Raw genomic sequence first — 13,950 nt, forward strand, 5'->3', positions numbered from 1 at the left:
TTGCTGTTAGTTCTGCTCGCAGTGGAATCAGAAGCTGGAATAGACAATGGCAAAAGTCAAAGTCACCCTCCCTCCCCATCTCTATCTGATTTTCTCCATCAGTTAACAGATTCTTCCACTGTTTTCTGGTCTGACATATTTACTTATGCTCCTCAGAGGATGTGGAACTAAAGAGAAGGCTCCCACAAGATAGGACTCAATCTATTGTAGCTCCACTCCCAAAATACGAGAAGCAATTCACAGTTCAAGTGTGGTCTCCATGATTTCAAAAGACAGGTCTAATTCAGACAAAGTTGTTGAAACAGGACCCCATAACGGTATGAAAGAAGTTAGGTAAATATGTTATTTCTTCCCTAGTGTTACCACCAGGAGGTTGTTTATTAAAAACTGATAACCAGGTAGTCATTTGGTGGAAACAAGTTTGTGCATCTCTAGTATATATTGACTTCCTTTCCAAGATAGTGTGGATTTAATGTTAAGAAATTCCTGGTTGGCTGACTATGTAACCATAGGTAGAAAAAAAAAACCCTTATTGTTTTGTAGAGGTGGCTCTTTTTTAGAATAAATGGCCATAACAAATTGTAATACTCAGAGCTTACAATTTTCAGTTTGGGTATAATAGAAGCCACCTCCCAAATTGTTCCTAGACTTTCTAAGGGATTCTACATGTCATCTCTGTTATTACAAATATTTCCTCATGCTTTTAGTTTTATTGAATTTCAAATTAAGACCATATCATGCAAAAGAGTTTTAACTTTGACTAAAGTTAACTTTAACACTTATGATTGCAATACCAAATGAAATAAATACAAATAACGAAGGACTCGCGCCACCACTATTTCTTTCTCTAATAAAATGCTAGCTCAAACAGTATGATTCTGAGGAAGGTTTCACTTACAAGTGAGACCAAAAGGTTGTCACATCTTGGAAATCATTTGTTGGTCTAACACTTGGGATATATAACAGTAAGGTTTTCAGTAACAGAAACGATTTCTTAGGTATTTACTCACTTTGCTAATATTTCAGTCCCCGTTTTGGCTTTTATGATAGTAAAGAAGAGGGTTTGCTACAGTTATTGATAGCTTAGTGAATAACTTGTAGAAACAATAGATTCCAAAGGGCAAATAGAGCCATGCAGATCACCCTGAATTTCTCTGACCTCTTCCTCTCTTGGGAAGAAAGCCAGGAATTATCCCTTTGAATCTTCTGACCTGCTATGACCAGGAATGTATGGAGTCTGTATCTTTTGAGTAGATGTTGTTGCTCTTATATAAAGACATCTGAATCCCCAAGGTGGATGATTGGTGCCTGTAGAAGATTGTCTGCAAAGATGGCCATTAATAATTCCTCCATTCCCTGTAAGTATATGCTGTTCCTTGCATCACAGTGTGGAGCCATATCCCTTCCTCTTGAATGTGGACTGGGCTGTGACTTCTTTTGGCCAATATAATGAGACAGGAGTAATGCTGTGCCACTTCTGGGCATAGAACTTAAGAGGCTTAATACAGTCTACTTTTGCTCTCTTACAACCCACCCACTATATAAAGACCAGGCTATCCTGCTGGAGAAAGACCATGTGGAGTTTCTGAGATGTCCCAGCCAATAGCCAGCACCAAGGCCCCAGACTTATGAATGAGTCCATCTTGGATCCTTCTCCAGCTCCAGCTGAACTACCCCAGTTTACCCCAAATGGAAGAGGGATGAGCTGCTTCATTCAGCCCTTCCCAAATTCCTGACCCACAGAACTGTGAGCAATAAAATGGTGTTATTTGAAGACGTTAAGTTTTAGAATGGTTTGTTATACAGCAACAGACAACTGAAAAAATTTGTGAAACAATACGGTTCTTGTTCTCCACACCTTAATCTGATTTAGCAATTTCATAGCACATTTATCTTTGGCCATCTATTCAAAAATAAAGAATAGTAAGTGGATTGTTTTTTTAAAGTTAGACTCTCATTGACCACATGTGTAAGGTATATTTCTTAACTTATTGCTATTATTTCTAGGCTTTGGGAATTTCTAGGGTTAGAATGTTATGCCTTTAGATTATGATTCTGATATTTACTAAAATGAAAATATCTCAAAATGACTGTTATTAGTTGTTATTCCCCAGGATAAATGAGATGGTCGGATTTTCATCTCTTTGAGAGCCAGGTTTAGTAGGGGCAGTAGGGCCTTAGTGTCATAACTTGAACAGTCCCAGATCTTAGCAGCAGCATCTGGTGAGCATGGGAAGGAAGTCAAGGTCAGGTTATAGAACATCCCAGGGAGACCCAGGCATCAGAATTCACGGGACTGACACTTAAGGCAGTGAAGTGCTAACATCTGTTTTTATGTGATTATAGTCCTTTCAGAGAAGTTATCCAGCCAATTAATCAGAGATCAGCCCTCTGGTGGCTGAAGCATAGACAGTCAAACAGGGGTTCTATTCCACCTACGCCAAAGAGATGTGGAACTCTAGTCAGGAGCCAGTGTCACAGGTAAAAGTCACAGATGAACGGCTGGCAGCAGGGCTGATAGACACCCAATTCAAGATACAGTGGGGAGAAAGAAAAAGGGGCCAGGAAGACAAGGGCCAGGAGGGCCAAAGACAAACATAATGAGATCTGAAAGTCTGCCCAGGACTAGTGTTGGTTCATTTTCTGCATATTTTTGTTATTGTACTATAGCAGTTCATAATCATAGATTTTTTATAAAGTTAAGAGAGAATAATTGCTAAGGAAAGGTTTGATTAAAGGGATAGTTTTTTTTTTCTTTCACTTTTTAATCTTTTGTCATGGTCTTGAGTTCTTTTAAGGAACAGAAGACAAGGGAGGTAGAAGAAATATAAAGTTGGGGTGAGGAGGGTCAGTGAGAAGTTAAATCAAAACAACTTTTGGAGGGTAGTTTTAAGCATTCTAATGTTTCTGAAGGCAAAGTGTCAATTGGTTTTCATCCATTTAGGTTTATATTCATTGGCACGTTTAACTTTCCTTCATTGATTCACCCTTTCACTTATGTCGTAGGACCATCAGTGGTAGCCATGGTCACAAATGGAAGTACTTAATTTCTATTTAACTTACTTCTGTTCACATACAGTATAAACAACACAGTGACCTCATGTCCTCTTCTTTGCAATCTGCCACAATTTACTTCTACATGAAACATTGTCTTTCTGTCACCAGTTAAGTGCTTCTTGTCCAGGCCAGTTTAGTTTATTTTTCTCCTAAGGAGATTATACAGCATCTGCTCAAACTCTGTTTCTTCTCCTTCTCTTCTCCTTCGCCCTTTTCTTCCTCCTCTCCTCCTCCTCCTGGTTTAATTTTGGCTAGCCCAGTAAGTGCCCCACGCTAGCGAGCAAAAGCACTTAAAAAAATAAATTGAAATCTTGTTTATATCGTCATATCCTTTGGCTATCACTGAAGGGACTGTATTATCAGTGCCTCAGCCTTCTCTCCCTTCATCCAAACTACCTTCATCTCTCTGTACCCCTACCCACCATGGTCTTTTTAGATATGCTTATGATCAAGGCTTGGTACCCTCTTGGATAAGGTATTATAAGGCAATGATGACCACATTCAGACTCTAGTGGACAGCTCATCGCCTATGTTTACTCTATGTGGTCAGGTGGTGGTGATGGTGACTGTGGTCATAATGCCATGTTCAAATGTCTGCATTTTTCTTCTCTTATTCCTCAGGAAACAGATATGATTTTAAATTCTCTGGGAGCATTTTCTTCTTAAAGCTTAGGTGTTGTTGTTTTTTTTTTCTTTAAATCTTATTTGAGTAAAGAGCTTCAGTTCGAATGTATAGGAATAGCTGCTGCCAATACCTGTTCTTGTAGGAATGTCAAATCTTCCTTTTCTAGCTGTTGCTCTTCTTTGATGATTTGTATGTTCTTCCCTCCCACAGATTATGAAAACTGGCCACCACCAATTCTAGATGGCCATTTGTTTTCTAAACAATTATTTCAGAGATTCACCTCTCCAACATCCCTTATGCATAACTGTAATTCCCTTCTTTTAGTTTCTGGAGTTATTACCCCTCAAAGGGATTGCACCCTTTAGTTCCATGCTCAGAGCAGAATTCAAAGCAACAATTTCAATTCTGCTTAAGCTGCGGTCAAGAACATGGTGGCTCTCAGGGATGATGTGTTTTTAAAAACAAGCCTGTGGAAATACAAGGGAGATAATTTAGCTCTTCATTTCTCTACCATCTTTTTTTTTTTCCCCCTAGCACTTAAACATTTTCCCCTTGTGTTTCCATCCTTAGAACTTAACAATGAAATAAAACAGACTGAATTTCTTATGCAATTTTTATATGGTATATTTAACATATTGCATGCATTTTTGCTTTAGGTCTTGAAATACATTGAATATAAAGTGAATTGGCATGTAGTTCTCTTTTAATTCAGTGTTTACTTAAGTTTGGTCCCCACTGGCATTAGAATTATCTAAGGAAGCCTATTAAAAATGCAGATTTCTGGGCCTACTCCAGATCTACAGAATCAAAATTTCTGTCACGTGCTAGTAATGTGTTTTCTAAGGTTATTATGTTATACAATAAGTAAATAATACTATTGTGAAATTACACATAAGAAACACCATATATATTAACAATTGTACCTATGTGGTGCTTACGAAAAGTTAAACTTGGGTAGCATTAATGATGTCAAATGATCATTCAGTCCTAAGGCTAAATATTCACCATTGCTTCCCTTGGTAGCTATACAGGAAAAACAAAGTGGACAGTTGAGACAGTGGATAATTAACTTTGCAGGGACTATGAAGAAAATGAAAGATAATAAACTTGTCATGTGCTGTTTAGTGTGAATTATCCACAGAAAGACCTCCATTTGGAGCGTCACCTTTCTTATGTGTAAAGATGAGTTAGAAGTCAGAGCTTAGTAGGCTGTACCATTTACATGAGACACACAGTGGCAGAACAGGAAGTAGAATTCACAGGCTGATAGAAATGGTGGGCTGACCCACGGTAGAAAAGTATTTTCTTTGACTCAGGTTTCCACAGAGTTAAAGGGTAAACCATTAAGCTCTTTTCTAACATTTGTGAGCAATAGCCTAACTAACCTTTAGAAATGCTATAAAAACAGCAAGTGTGGTTGGGAGTGAGGGGAATGTCTGACAGCGGTAATCATACTTGAATTAACAGTGGAAAAATGAACCCAACTTAGTCTAAAATTCTCTAGTAATAATAATAATAAAATAATAATAATAATAAATCCCCAAGATAAATCTTCTAGAGTGCACTGACATGTAGAAACAAAGAGAAAAGGGAGTTTTAAGCCTTTCAGATATAAAGATGAAAGCCACTTCCATTTCATGGGCACGTCTATATGCATTAGAAAGTAAAGACATGCCAAAGTGAGGTTATAAAATTGTGGTATACGAGTGTATTTAACAAAACTATTCTTTAAACATTCACAGTACAATACAATATGTTTTGTTATTCGGAAGATAATTAAAGGGTTTATTAAGAAATTGTAGTGCTCTGGGGATCTAGTTATGGGACATAAGTAAAGTTGAATGAACAGTGTTTACTTTCATGAGTCACATAGTGTATTTCTAACAATGTATAACTTCGTTTGGAGATTACGGTCAACACGTAAAACTGAAGCTCTCCATACACATGGAGCTATATTAGTTTCCTATTGCTGTGATGCATTGCCATACATTGAGTGGCTTAAAACTGTACACGTCTCTCATCTTATTGGGTTGGATGTCAGAAGACTGAAAATGGGTTGGCAGGGCCATGTTCTTCTGGAGCTTCTAGGAGGAAATCTGGTTTCTTGCCTTACCCAGCTTCTAGAAGCTTCCTAAATTCCTTGGCTCATTAGCCCTGCATCACACCAAGCCCTGCTTCCATCCTCACTTTGCTTTCTCTAACTCTGACTCCCTCTTATGAGGACCCACCTGGGCCCACCTGGATAATATAGACTGCTCTCCCTGTCTCTCAAGGTCTACCTTATTTATAGCTGCCCTTCCATCATGTCAGGGGACACAGTCACAGGTTTTTGTTGCTGCTGCCTTTGCATGAAAGTAAGCTAGGTCATGTTAAATATAGGTGGTCAGCTCTCACTATTGAGAAAATCCAGGTTTTGTAAGGAATCAATCAATCATGTGATGAAGATGACATAAAACAGAAAATCACTTGTATAAAACACAGAATCTTTGCTTTCTTGGAAGAAAAATTTACAGTTATCTTATCAGGAGCAGATGGATAGTGCAAGAAAACTTTGTCCTCTTAGCAGATGAAAGAATATTAAGTTTAATACACTACCGATATTAAAGCTTATTAAAAAAACAGCCTTCTAACAAATGCATTCAATCTTATCCAGCTTGATTATATATAAAATTCCTTTCTCAGATTTCTTTTCACAAACCTCCTACAACTTTCCTTGTTCCTTTCAGTGTATCTCTTATTCTCTTACCCATTCAGAAATAACCAACGTTTTTTAAGACAAACCATTTTCTTTTAGTTCCCTCAAAATGCATTTCCATACCTTATTTACCGAAAACATGTATTATTTCCTCCCATATTAATTGGAATTTTTAACCCTTAGAAACCTTAATTTGTAGTGAAAACTAAAAAGTAAGAGATTGTGAATTACCTGTTACATAAGTATTCTTTTTTCTTTTTTTAAAGATTTTATTGGGGACTCAGGGGATGGGGAACAGACAAGTCGCTGTCCTTTTGTTCTTCAGTTTAGTTGCGGAGGACGTTGCTTCACTGGCCCATGTTGGTATTATCATTGCGCTCTTCCTGGGTGAGGCAGATCGGTCACCGGCCTCTGGACGGCTGCTCATGGCGGCTCTTGGTAGCTCACACTGGCTGCCAGCTGCTCACTCTGGCTGCCGGCCACACATAGTAGCTTATGGCAGCCCACTGCAGCAGAAGCTGCAGCCTATGCGGTTGCTGGCTACTCAAGGCAGCCCAGCTCCAGGTCGAGCTGTTGTTCACCATCTTAGCTGTAAAGGGTAGTGTCACTGGCGCCATGTGGGATCCAAACTGGGGCCCTGCTGCTCAGAGCTGGTGTCCCAAGCCAGCTCTTAACGTGCCACTCGGCCAGCCCACACCAGTATTCTTTAGATTGATAAATTTATAAATACATTCTATAATATCTAGAAATATACTTTTTCATAGTATAGTATTTCAGTGAGGCACAAGATTTGTTTACTAACAGACTTGTTTAGTTTGTCTGTAATAGGAAGCCAAAAGTAATACGAAGGCAATAGTAGATAAACCTATGTTAAGTGATTAATATTTCATTATTTTATCTTATTTGGAAATGATCTGAATAGTCAATGAATTTCCATCATTTAATTTAATTTAGCAAAACTTTGTTTCAAGTTACCAAAGAGATTTAGGAAACCATTTTAAGTATATATAAAATATAATTATTGTTAAAGAGTTCACCTAAAAAAATTTTCATTTTGTTTACATCTATTTAATTAACGTGTTCTTAACCATTATGTTTAAATTACTGATGAAAATTTCATCATACCGAATTCTCTTGCTGACAAATTTTGCAACACAGATAACATGAATGCATTTGACTGATAAGCCAGGTAGAATAAAAGTATTATTATACTTAATGATAAAAACCCTAAAGACATGTGTTTTAATTAAACCAACAAACTTAATTAGCTTAATACCAAATATTTCCCCAGATTACATGAACCTGAAGCGCATTTGGTTAGTTTCTACTATATATTGGGTTGTTGGAAAAGTCATGACATATTTTGTCTAAGTTTTTCAAAGGTCATTTATTTATATAAAGAACAAAGATCAATCAATGATAGATTGCCCATTTTGTTCCATAACCTTTTGCCATCTTTCAGTGAGCTTCGTAATTCCTCGTTCATAGAAGAATGCGTCTTTATTTGCGAAAAACTGAACAGGGTGCTGATTTACAGCCTCATCTGAATTGAACATTATACCACGCAAGGAGCTTTGAAGAGAGTGAAACAAGTGGAAGTCTGACGGCGCAAGGTCAGGCGAGTATGGTGGGTGTGGCAACACATCCCATCCAAGCTCCCATAATTTTTGACGGGTGATCAAACTTGTGTGTGGTCTTACGCTGTCACGATGGAATACAACTCCTTTACAATTAACAAGCTCTGGACGTTTTTGGATGATGGGTTCATTCAAACTGTCCAATTGCTGATGGTACACATTTGAATTGATTGTTTGGTTCCTTGGTAGGAGCTCGAAAAACATGACACCTTTAAAATCCTACCACACTGAGAGCATAATCTTCCTCTGATGAATGTCTGCTTTCGATGTCATTTGAGGTGAATTATCACATCGGGACCAAGACGGTTTGTGCACCACATTGTTGTAAACAATCTACTTCTCATCACCAGTTATCAGTTGCTTCAAAAAAAGGATCATTTTCCTCACGTTTAATGAGCATATTGCAGATGTTTATATGTGCTGTCAAATGAACTTCTTTGAGTTCATGCAGAACCCAAATATCGAGCTTGCTTACATATTCCAGCTTTTTCAGGTGGTCACGAAGGCTTGAATGATGGGTGTTCAATGTTTGTGCAATCTCTCGTGTTGTGTAACATGGGTTTGACTCGATCAATGTTTTTATTTTGTCGTCATCAGCCTCCAGTGGGCCTCCCTGACTGAGGAGCATTGTTGAGATCAAAATCACTAGCACAGAATTTTGTGAATCATTGTTGGCACTGATGTCCTTGTAGAGCATTGGAACCATAAACTTTATGCAACTTTTCACAAGCTTGATGTGTGTTCTTCCCTTTCTGGAAGTAAAACAGTAAAATATGGCAAAAATGCACAGTTTGGTCTTCCATCTTCAACTTGTTGTAAAATCTCCAAAACTCAACCAAATCACTCAGTTTTGTTTTAGAATGAAGCTAGAACTGTCAGCTGTCAAATGACATAGCAATAACATAGATGCGAATGACTCTAGTACTTCCAAAAATGAATTAGTGCCATCTGTGGCAAACATGCATCATGACTTTTCCTACAACCCAATATAGATTTTTACATATAAGTGTTTGTTTAAGCTAATTAAATGGAGCTCTTTTACAAATTAACAATACCATCTGAGGGAAGAAAATACTATACAATACACATGAACATACAGAAAAATGCAAACAGAGACCCCTTACCTTTCATTTAAAAATTTTAGTGATGAGACAGGTAATAAGTTTATCTGCTCAGATGGCTAGAGCCATCTTATTTTTTCTGATTAATATTTGTGAAGACAATTAAGATTTGTATTTGTCCTTAACAAGGCAACCTTGGAACCAGAAGTTTGTGCTTTCAAAAAATCCCTCATTTCCTAATTTTTCTTTTTCTTCAGTCTTAGGAATTGGGGATGGTAAAGATAGGTGGGCTTTGAACTACCTCTAGACTGAATTTCTGGTTTTGTAATGATTTGTAAGATAAGAACGATTGGTCTCAGTCTCCCAAAGATTCTGACGTAAGTGACATCATAGGAGAGGGCCCCCTTCCTCAACTTAAATTTCTGTCAGGTTCTGAATTTTAGTTGCCAATGTGGCCAAATTTTTTATCGTAGAGTTATTAAATCCTTTCAAATACCTTGTCAAGTTTCAGCCAGAACATCAGTAAATATTTCTGGCAGGATTAAACAATATCATAGACTCAGATGTACTCAGAAGGGTGCAAAGGTTATTAACTTCCAGAGTCATTGCTGCTGATAGCCTAAAAAAAGAACCGAAGCCTGCATGTCCCAGGCAGTCAGAAAGCCAAGACAAAACCTTAGGACACAGGCAATAGCTTTCCTTGGAAAAGAAAGAAATCAATAACCAATTGGTCTGGAAAGGAAGAGACAATGTGAAGTTTTATTTCCCTTTCTCACTGGGTTCAGGAAGTAATCCATTTACAAAAAAAGAAACAAAAAACTTCTGAGGATCTTCCCAGGGTTTAAGAAATTCTCTCATTATGGTGCTTACACCAGGAAGTAAAGGACATTGAAGGACAATGGCCTGTGAGGAGTAAGGTCAGACTTACAGTCTTTTCTTTTAGGTACCTTTTATCTCTTTAATTTTTCATTAGCCTTTTGCAACAAATCTTTTAATGAAGGTATTTCAGAAATTTTTTGAAGCCTTATGGAGGTTTTCGCATACCAAATAGATAGAGGCATCTTATTATGTATATTTGATTTGGAAGCACTTGCTTTTAAGTGCACTTTTAAATGATCTCATCTAATTGAGATGTTTCTCATAATTGCCATTGTAATTTTAGCTTATAATTTCTTGAGGGCTGGCAGCAGTTTGGCAGGACCCAGCCGTGAATGGAGTTTAGCTCACACTGCTTTCTGGCCATACTTTGGAGCTTCCCACCTGACAGTTACCAAGCCAAGTTCATAGGACATGAAATTTTTAGGTTTTCTTTAGTAAGAGTTGTCATTTTTTCCCTTTCCTATTATTTCCATAAGTATAGGACAACTGTACTTCCAATATCCTGATTTTTTAAAGTAATATCTGCAAATGCCTGAAGGCAAATAGGAAGAGGTGAGAGTGTCCTTGATTTTCATTCTAATTTCTGTCCTTCCATCCTGTTAAGGGTATCTTAATGACTAGCTCTTATAACAATATAAGAGCTCTCTAAATCTTTTTTTCTTTCTTTTCAATTTAGAAGTTTTTCTAATTGAAAGTTTTTCTAATTCATCTGGCCTTGATGAGTGGACTCTTAATGTGACTCAAATCAATAAACACAAGAGGCATCCTCAAAGAAGAGTTCAAAGAGATGCAACCCTCACAAGATGAAGCTAACACCCGGAGTTAGAAACAGCCATTCGCCTCTGATTCCCTAAGCTCGCACGCACCCACAGCCCACGCGGCTGCCCAGCAGGTACATATGCATCCTCTGACTGCTGGAAAACAAGAACAAGAGGCCCTCTTTTTATCATCTTTGGGAGGAAATGGATGGACCCATAAAACTCCCTTGAGAACTTGGCACAGCTGGACAGAGAGCAAACTCCATCCCAGCAAGTGCACCATCTGGATGGTGGAGGCCAGCTCTCAGGACATATAACAAGTCGAAAGGAGAGACACCCGGAAGATAGAGAAACAGAATGAACAAACCTGTTAAGTACTCACACCAAGTAAGCAAGTGTTGCTAAGCCCAAGAAACTAGTTGCACAAACATTTTCTCCTGCTAATCTAAATTTAGTAAAGAAAAAAAAAAAAGGACTCTTACCACTCTGCTTCCACCAATCTCTGTAGGTAGAGATCCGAGAGTCTAACTTGACAAAAATTCTTACCTTTTTTGTTGCTGGTTCATGTTAGTGGTTCCAGGGTGTTCCTACTGTAGCAGCTTCAGGGTGAGCAGTGCCCAGCTGTGGAGGTATCCTCCTCACAGCATGTTTTGTTTTTTTTAAGATTTTTTTTTTAATTGGGAAATTGGGGGATGGGAACAGCGCTGGGGGAATTCGGGGAAGGGGAACAGACCAAGTTGCTGTCCTTTTGTTCTTCAGTCTAGTTGTGGAGGATGTTGCTTCACTGGCTCAAGTTGGCACCATCATTGCGCCCTTCCCAGGTGAGACAGATCAGTCACTGGCTTCTGGACTGCCGCTCACAGTGGCTGCTGGCTACATACGGTAGACCATGGCAACCCACTGCAGCAGGGGCTGCAGCAGGGGCTGCAGCCTATGCCGCCTCCAATGCCGGCACCCGCGACTCTCTGGCAGCCCAGCTCCAGGTTGAGCTGTTGTTCAGCATCTTAGCTGTAGAGGGCACTGTCACTGGCCCTCATATGTGGGATCCGAACCGGGGCCCTCTGGCATCCCAAGCCAGCTCTTAACCAACGCACCACTCCGTCGGCCCTCACAGCATGTATTTTCAAGTGCCTGTTGCAGAGAAGATGTTCTCATAATGTGAGTGCTATCACTTGGGATAAAGTAACATGGACACTACATCTTTTACCCAAAGTATGCACAACAAGAAATTGATTATTTATATTTATATAAAAACTGGCAGGAGAAAAGGTTGCTTTTTATATCGTGATATACAAATGGATAGTCTGTCCTTTTTTCCTATACAAGTCTTTCTGTTAAACATTGTTAATACATAGTATATATGATCTAAAGGTTCATAGTGAACACAGAAACATTAATATATTTGCTCTAAGAAGAAAAATAAATCAACAAAATAAGATCCTGGCTAAAAAAAATGAAGGTTTAATGATAGATAATGATTATATAGCAATTAATATAAGACCTTTATTACTAGGCTTTCTTTTTCTCAAGACTAAGAAAATGAACACTAGCTTTAACTCCACTGTTAGATTAGAAAAGGAGGTTTAAAGATCAATATTAATAAACAGTTAATTGATGTGTCTTTCTGCCCCTCTAGATAGACTCACTTATTCATTTATACACCTGGTTAGTCAACACATATTAATAGAATGCATAGTATAGGCCAGACACAGGTGTGGTAGCGGTGTTACAAAGTCAAGTTTATTATGATGCCTACCTTTAAGAGTCAGTGATCTAACAATCTTCAACTAGAATGGAGCTAAATGTCAACTGCAATAACAGTAACAAAAGTGAAAATGAGCATGCTTGCAATAATAATTTTAAATAGGAACAGAAATTTTATATGTTAATTTTGTGTGCTTTCATCTAAACTGAGAAAAAGAGGTAAAATACTGAACTGGAATGTTATAACCTGAAGTTTTCAGTGATTAAAGATACCTTTTATAAACTTTATATTATTGATGGGTGAAAATTAATAAATATGAATGAGCAAATATTTAATTATATACGGTTCAATTCACATTAATTTATTCAATCAGTAGTTCATTCAATAAATATTTATTAAGCTTCTGTTATATTCCAGGAGCTGGTTAAACGAACCAAACCAAAAAAAAAAAAAAGTCAGGCCCCTGCTCTCATGGACTTTACTTTCCAGGGAAGTAATACAACATGCTCTGACACTCCACATACTTCACTACATTTTCATGGTAAATATTGCCAGCAGGGACAGTACTACCAAGGGCAAGATACACTTGAGGCCTGGAATTCTTCAAGTCTGTACTTCTGTGCAAGGGTCTTAGGGCACCTGTGCCAGTAGGTGTGCAATCTTAACCAAGTTACTTGAACATTCTAACCTTGTTTCCCTCTGTAAAAAGGAAACAGTAATAATAGTTGGGTTCCCCTGGAGACTAAATGAGATAATGTGTGATTGTCTGGCAATTATTAGTATCATTGCTACGGCTCTGTGGTTTCAAGACGTACCTGCTCATTAGAATCACCTGGGGATTCTTAAAAAAAGTTCCAAACCCCAGGCCACGCACCAGACCAATTGAACCTCAATCTCTGAGACTGGGACATAGGCGGCAGCACTTTTGGAGCTCCCCAGGTGGTTTTCAAATTGCAGACACATTGGGGAACCGCGACAGTGTAGCTTTGTAGTGTAGTGTAGTATTGATGTTTCATGTTTAACATTTGCCCACCAACCTTTCTTTACCCGAGGTGGAACCAGGAAGCCTCCTGAGTTGAATGGAAGCTAATCGAGATGCCCATTTCTCTGTCCCATCGTGTGACTTGAATGCAAATCTCTTGCAAACCTCTGCAGGAGGACAGGGATGGGAGGGCGTCCTGACCTCGACTGCTGACAGCTTCTAAGCGTAACGAGACCCTTAGGTATATGAGGCGGGCTGACACTTTCACCTGCGGCGCCAGCCGGGCCCGCCCGCGGAGATGCGAGGAGCTGGGAAGCTCAGCCCTCCCGGGGGCGCTGGGCGCAGCGCGGAGGCCGCGGACGCTCCACGAGGCGAGATCGGAAGCCGTGTAGTTCCCTGGGGACCCGCAAGGGCCCGGCCCGCTCCGCTCCGCTCGGGGGGCGCAGTTTGCGCGCTGGGCGCCCCGGCCCTCGTGCTCCCTCCACCCCGCGACCCCGACCGGTCTGCTCGAGCAGCCGTGGGGAGCTTTGACCCGGAGCTGGAGGGGCCCG

The 13,950-nt window shown here is 39.2% G+C and overlaps 1 protein-coding gene across 2 annotated transcripts in view; it reads left to right on the forward strand.

The window, feature by feature from the left end:
- The first annotated feature begins 13,493 nt into the window (after positions 1 to 13,493).
- CRPPA (CDP-L-ribitol pyrophosphorylase A) overlaps positions 13,494 to 13,950 on the forward strand; it is a 223,251-nt gene continuing 222,794 nt past the window's right edge. For both annotated transcript variants that reach the window (XM_019659886.1, XM_019659887.1), the window contains exon 1: positions 13,494 to 13,640. The gene's annotated coding sequence lies outside the window, so the exon portion shown is untranslated. The remainder of the gene's footprint in view (positions 13,641 to 13,950) is intronic.

Source organism: Hipposideros armiger, unplaced genomic scaffold (assembly GCF_001890085.2).
Source record: "Hipposideros armiger isolate ML-2016 unplaced genomic scaffold, ASM189008v1 scaffold_305, whole genome shotgun sequence".
Lineage (NCBI taxonomy): Eukaryota > Metazoa > Chordata > Mammalia > Chiroptera > Hipposideridae > Hipposideros > Hipposideros armiger.